The 7,500-nt window shown below is 38.4% G+C and overlaps 1 long non-coding RNA gene across 1 annotated transcript in view; it reads right to left on the reverse strand.

Annotated features, from left to right (window-relative positions):
* Window positions 1-2,558: 2,558 nt before the first annotated feature.
* LOC138022799 (uncharacterized) overlaps window positions 2,559-7,500 on the reverse strand; it is a 9,571-nt gene continuing 4,629 nt past the window's right edge. The window contains exons 3-4 of the long non-coding RNA XR_011126643.1: window positions 5,225-5,327; window positions 2,559-4,279 (exon numbers count right to left, since the gene is read on the reverse strand). This is a non-coding gene — a long non-coding RNA (uncharacterized lncRNA). The remainder of the gene's footprint in view (window positions 4,280-5,224; window positions 5,328-7,500) is intronic.

A 7,500-nucleotide genomic window follows, 5' to 3' on the forward strand; every position in this document is an offset into this window, starting at 1 on the left:
GAAGGACAAATCACTCAAAGACCTTTTGGTCAGAGCTAAGATTCCTCCTCAACCTTAAAAAGCAAGCACACCCTAGTTTTTAGCGACATACAGGCATTATTTTACAGTCGCATTGTAGAAAGACAATCACGGCTCTCAGATAAGTCTTAAGAGGCTTCAGAGAACTCCCTTGATTTCCGTTCCCAGGGTCTCTATTCTTGCTTTTCTCTCTCCCAGACTCTCTCGCTGAGGCTGAAAACAAAATAATTATGCAAGGCTGGTTGTATGGCTGTGAGGGTATATATATTTTTTGTTTGACCAATATTAATTTCCGCAGGCACGGCCTGACTTCTTCTGTGAGATAAGTTAACATTTTTGGAAATTCAAATATAAGCCATAAAGAGAAGATTACAGATATTATATATATATAATTATTAAAAACTGAACTACGGATATCACATTTCCAGCATTTTCATTGGCTCGCCGGACACAGGTTATCAGCTCATATACCTGCACTACCAAATAGGGTCAATGAACAGAGCAGCAAATACACAGTTTTGCGGCTCCGAGAAAAAATGGCCGAAAAAAGAGAAAATTTTCAACATAAAAGTGTTGTGATGTTGGAGTTTTTAATAAAACAATTATTCTACTCGGGCTTGCTGGATATGAAATGATCATAACCAACTCAGCGCTACGAGCCTCGTTGGTTATATATATCATTTCATATCCAGCGCGCCCTCGTAGAATAATTGTTAAATATATGTATAGAGAACAAGGCTGACCAGAAAAATGTCCAGACTGTCTAGAATTGATTAGTTTTGCTCGTTGCACGTTTCAGCAGTTTGATGCCGCTCATATCCATGTTAAATATGAGTATTATTATAAAATGAATTGTCAGTTACAGGGTTACCTGTCTTCCACGAGACGACCCAGGCGGAGGTCACGGAGGTTACAGGGGTGCCTATAACATTCCGCTCTTTATTCCCGCGCGTGCTCCCTCTAGTGCTACTGATAACCAGGTTGAGGAATACGGAAGTGAATCAGATGAAAGCGTTGGAGTTCACGAAGCTAAGCAGAAGACATTTTCATTTCTAAGCGCGCCAATGCCTTGGTCTGGAAGACAAGTCAAGGCCTGGGCAAGGTTTGGCGTGTGAACGACACAAAATTGTGAGTCGCATTGTAATAACCAGTGACTTTAACTATTCAATGTGGCTACTGCGACCCTACTAGTAACTACCACAAGGGGCGCTTCTTTGTTTTTCATGTAAGTTAACCGTGACGGAAAAAAGATAACCGGTAGCCGTGAGGGCTACCCCCTTTCCCCTAGAGACCCTATACTTCGGGCCTTTGAGTTTTGCCAACTTAACATGTTTACTTGGGCATTTTGACTTTGTTTGCCTACATTTTCATTGAGTGCTTTGACTTTGTTTTCCTATATTTTCTTTAGCTGAAGAAGCGAATCTTTCATTTTCGATATTTAGACACCAAATGGACTCCAAACCTCCCCCTCGATATACGCAAGCTAAGCATGAACCAATTGTCAATTAGACCCATAGGTTACGCTTACGCGCCATGTGTGGACGGTTTTGTGTGTCTATTTCGCTTGAGAAGCTACACACTAAGCTATGCTAGACAGTGTCAAGGTTATCGATAGGCGATCACTAATCGATGAGTGATCCGTAATTGCGACGTTTTTCAACGTCAAGAATCGGCCTCCGGTTTGCCCCAATAAGCAGAGCCAGCGTCATAGCGCAGTTGCTAACAAAGTTAATTAATCATGACCTAACTTCGTGCGAGTCCTGTCAGTTGGTGTACAGCCAAATTGAAAGGTGTGATCAGGATCGAGGGTTAGGAGTGAGAAATCGCGGCGGATGTGTGAAATCAATAAGTTATATTGGTCTAAACTCCGATGGTTGCAGATCAACAGTCATAAAAGCGAAAGAAACTACAAAGTGAGTAAACGTCGTAAAAGCCGCAAACTATCGAGAATTAATGTGAAAAAAGGTTTTGCAGTCCATAAAGAAACGGAGGGTGAAATGAACCCTTCGAAATGGGGGGCTCTATTTGTTTTCTTCCAGACTGAGAACATACACAGGGTGAAAACAAGCGTTTACGTATCCGTTTTTGTAACGGATTACTTACGGAATCTTGAATTTCCGCTAACGGAAATTCAGATAACCGAAGCGGGAAACACGTGTGTACGTTACTTTTCCGCGACCGCGGCTTCGCGGAAACGCATTCCTTAAACTCGTGTATCCGCGAGGTTTCCGTGACACCGGAATTACTAACAACCGTCATGTTTCCGTAACTCGTAAATACAAGGAACACACGATAATCCGCTGAATTTCTGCGGTTCGGAAACTTAACCTTAATTTTCAATCGGAGGGTTGGCTTTTCCTGGAGAAGCATTTAGTGGAAAGAGGCCTAGAAAGCGAGTTATAAGCCACTAACTTTGAAAGGGGCTTCCTTGTCATGATAGCGCGGTATTGAACTCTACAATAACGCGTAGCTAAACCTCACATTACGTAAAAACAAGGAAGGTAAAACTTGGCAAACATCATTAGACCCACTGCATATGCACACTCAGTTCATTCAAGGTTATGCCTTATTATCAGGTTATCAAGAGGGCGTTTTATCAATGATGACAACAGCATATAATAAACTACTTTGATAAAATTGTAAAAATTCTAGTCATAACGAATTAAAACTTTCTTTAAAAATTCTGATTCAATAGTATCTTATCTGAATTAAAAATTGATATGATCAGTATGATTTACTCTATTATCTTTCACTTTCTGTACATAAAAATCGATATTATCAAAATATAATGAATAGCAATTTCATACAATAGTTAAATGTTCTATTTTTCGCACCTAAACGGCTTGTCCAATTTCGAGAATGAAGAAATCACTCATACCTATTAATTCCAAATATTGCTCGAGATTTTTCGAATTTGGTTTACAATACAGACTCCCTACTTAAGTCTTGTCAACAAACTTTCATCCAGGCTTGAGTTCCTTTGTCTGTCCTATCATTTCTTTGCTTTTTGCTTTAGACTTTGCCTATCGTTGAAATTAAAAATAGCAAGACGATTCTTTTATCCAATTGTTTCGATTGTCCAAAGGATACTTAAACTGATTACTGACATGTCTACACGCATTTGAGAGAGCACAGTGCAGAATGGACATAAAATAATGCCTTAAACTGATGTGATTGTAACTGATATAACTTAGCAGCCTTACAACCTCTATTGGTTGGTTAACACGATGCTCAGTTATGGGAAATACATTTCCACTTCAATGGTCTTCCCCATAACTAAGTACTGTAGTCATCATTTTGCTAAGATGATTGACCAACCAATGCATATATTAATATTCATCTGGACATATGAATCAAACAAAGGCTCAGCTCCCTTAACTTTAAGGGATATTTACACGATGACATTATAATATTTGAATACAAGTCACGGTACCAGAATCATTCTGACCTTGCTTTCCTCATGGTAATTAGCACTATTGTTGTTTTAACCCCATTAGGATTTGAAACTTGAATAAGTTAGGAAAAACAGAATTAATAGTGGTAATTCTAGTCAAATGATGCCTTCCTGCAAATGTCCCCTTCTTGCCAGACTTGACGTCAATTCATTGAAACCAAATATTACAATAATAACAAATGGTCTAAAGTACAAAAAAGGTGCTGCTGAGTTGACATCTGTACAGTGAACTGTAAAACTGGAAAAACCTATTCTTCTTGCATCTATGGCTACCAAAAACCACGCTAAAGTTACTGTGCTGCAGCATAGCAACCATTACAAACACTGTTGCATACCTTGCCCTTACTCTGCTTCGATATGCCAGCAGATATTTGAGTTGATAAAAAATACAGTGTGTTGCAGAGTTAAAAGTACAATGAAATGAAAAAAAGAAAATAAATAATAACTAAGGAGACTTTTAACTCTGGGTCAATCGCCCAGCCCAGAAAGGGTAGGTTTGTGGCAGAGGTCTGCTTGACATATTTTGACCAGCCACTCTTGTGACGTTTGCTGCCGTTCTTTGTTGCTCATACGAGCCTTGTAAGTGGCATCCAAGACTGCTTTTATATTGCGTAACTTGCTCCTTTCCCACTGTAGCGGTTTCACATCCCTTGCAGAGGGTCCACTTGTTTGTCCTCCATCTTCATCACTCTCCTCTGATGACATAAACTCAACAGCATTGTTTAGTTTTAGCAAATCTCTTGCTCTGTCCTTGTCCTGTGTGGAGAGTGCTGCTTTTTCCACAATTTCTAGTCAATAATTCAATTTCTAAAAACCCAACAAAAGATAACTATCAGATGAAACACTCGAACAAAATCATTTTCTTACTGTATACAACATGAACAGAAAAAAAATAACAACAGAGTAGCATGAACAACCTGTCTTAAAATACCTTAGAAGGGATTGGTTGCACTACCATGCGATGGACAATTGATTATACTGTAAGATACTTATATACATTTTGTATAAATGGATAGTGCATTTCCATTATTTTACTCTTTGTCACCAATGCAAGACCAAAGCAATTAAAGACCACCTTTGCCATGCAAATCCACTTATGTCCAGAATTGACCCTAATGAAATGCACGTAGAATTTTGACTTCCAACACGAAATTTCCCGTTAAGTATAAGCATTTTCTATCTTTTTAAGATAAAAGTTAGGGTTAGCGTCATTTTAAGGTTAGGGTAACTACTGCTGTGTATCTTTATTTGAAGATAAGAGTATAGGGGACACTTTATGATGTTAATTGTCTGTAGTCTTAGACTTGAGTGGTGTTGAAGTTGGGGCGAAGACCAAGGAGACGCTTCATGAGGTTTAATCAGAAACCCATAAGGGTTGAAACGTGTAACGCGCGTTCACAGCTTCCGAATATTCAGTGCGAACTGATTGGTTGAATGTTTCAGTGCTAAGTACCATATTTGGAGACCCATCTCTCTTGTTGTTCCAAATATGGTAGTTAGCAAATTGAATATTCAGAAGCTTGTTTCCCAGCACACAAGGGGCCGTTACACGTTTCAACCCTTATGGGTTTCTGGTTTAATGAAATAGGTGTGCATCTAATTAGGGTCAATCCTGGACATATCTGTGCAAGCCATTTGTCTTCTCATGATCATTATTTCAATGACAGACACACTATATTGCCCTTGACATAGGATTTACAATACCCTGGAGAGGTACTGCACAAAAATGCAATGTGTTAATATGAACTGTACCTTTTATCTCTGCCTTGACCCATTTTTCCTTTCCCAAAATTAATTTCCTCCAATTTCTTTGACAATAATTTCCTCAATCTTCTTGTTCCTTTCATGGTCATATCTCAAGGGTTTAAGACAAAGCAAATGAAATGATTAAAATTAAAATGAACATGCAGGTAAGGTAATTTCCACCTAGGTGGCATCTCTTAGCTAGAGGGTGTAATCATTGGAAGTACCATTTGGATATGAAGTACATGTACAGTGTAACATGCTTTGTAAGATGCAATTATGCTTCCTAGAAATAGAGTATCATTATCTAAAACAGAGGTCATGAAATCATATTTTCAAAATGATATTTTAACACAATTGACCAAATTGCTATTTTAACTCTCAAAGAGGGATTAACAGCTCTCGCACTACTCTAACTCTGTCAATGAAAGCCAATTGTAAAGTCACAACTCTCTTTGAAATTCAGTAGCAGATAAAACCTTAAATTGCATAATCTCAGCAATGTCAAAATAAAATTTTGACATCATTGACAAAAGTGTAGCCACTTTGTCCACTCAAAGATGGATAAAAAGCTTTGGCACAGCCCACTCCAAGATGGGCAGCCTGACTTTTGTCAATGAAAGCCAATTACTGTTAAGTCAAACCTCTCTTGGAAACTCAGTTGGCAATATAATTGGCATATCCTAACCTCAATGAAATCATATGTGCAAAATGAAATATGGACATCATTGACAAAAGTGCCATTTTGTCCACTCAAAGATGGATAAACAGCTTTGGCACAGCCCACTCAAAGATGGGAAGCCTGACTTTTGTCGATGAAAGCCAAATATTGTTAAGTCACAACTCTCTTTGAAACTCAGTGAGCAATATAATTTGCATAACCCAACCTCAACGGAATCATACATTCCAAATGAAATTTGCACATCATTGACAAAAGTGCCATTTTGTCCACTCAAAGATGGATAAACAGCTTTGGCACAGCCCACTCCAAGATGGGCAGCCTGACTTTTGTCAATGAAAGCCAATTCTTGTTAAGTCAAATCTCTCTTTGAAACTCAGTGAGCAATATAATTTGCATACCCTAACCGCAACAAAATCATAATGTTCAAAATGAAATTTGGACATCATTGACAAAAGTGCCATTTTGTCCACTCAATGGAGGATAAAAAGCTTTTGCACAGCCCACTCAGAGATGGGCAGCCTGACTTTTGTCAATGAAAGCCAATTATTGTTAAGTCACAACTCTCTTTGAATCTCAGTGAGCAATATAATTTGCATACCCTAACCGCAACAAAATCATAATGTTCAAAATGAAATTTGCACATCATTGACAAAAGTGCCATTTTGTCCACTCAATGGAGGATAAAAAGCTTTTGCACAGCCCACTCAGAGATGGGCAGCCTGACTTTTGTCAATGAAAGCCAATTATTGTTAAGTCACAACTCTCTTTGAATCTCAGTGAGCAACATAATTTGCGTACCCTAACCGCAACAAAATCATAATGTTCAAAATGAAATTTGGACATCATTGACAAAAGTGCCATTTTGTCCACTCAAAGCTGGATAAACAGCTTTGGCACAGCCCACTCAGAGATAAGCAGCCTGACTTTCATCAATGAAAGCCAATTATTGTTAAGTCACAACTCTCTTTGAAACTCAGTGAGCAATATAATTTGCATAACCTAACCACAACAAAATCATAATGTTCAAAATGAAATTTGGACATCATTGATAAAAGTGCCATTTTGTCCACTCAATGGAGGATAAAAAGCTTTGGCACAGCCCACTCCAAGATGGGCAGCCTGACTTTTGTCAATGAAAGCCAATTATTGTTAAGTCAAACTTCTCTTGGAAACTCAGTGAACAATATAATTTGCATAACCCAACCTCAACGAAATCATACCTTCCAAATGAAATTTGGACATCACTGACAACAGTACCATTTTGTCCACTCAATGTCGGATAAAAAGCTTTGGCACAGCCCACTCAGAGATGGGCAGCCTGACTTTTGTCAATGAAAGCCAATTATTGTTAAGTCACAACTCTCTTTGAAACTCAGTGAGCAATATAATTTGCATAACCTAACCACAACAAATCATAATGTTCAAAATGAACTTTGGAAATCATTGATAAAAGTGCCATTTTGTCCACTCAAAGATGGATAAAACAGCTTTGGCACAGCCCACTCCAAGATGGGCAGCCTGACTTTTGTCAATGAAAGCCAATTATTGTTAAGTCAAACCTCTCTTGGAAACTCAGTGAACAATATAATTTGCATAACCCAAC

Source organism: Montipora capricornis, chromosome 11, assembly GCF_036669925.1.
Source record: "Montipora capricornis isolate CH-2021 chromosome 11, ASM3666992v2, whole genome shotgun sequence".
NCBI classification, from domain to species: Eukaryota; Metazoa; Cnidaria; class Anthozoa; order Scleractinia; family Acroporidae; genus Montipora; species Montipora capricornis.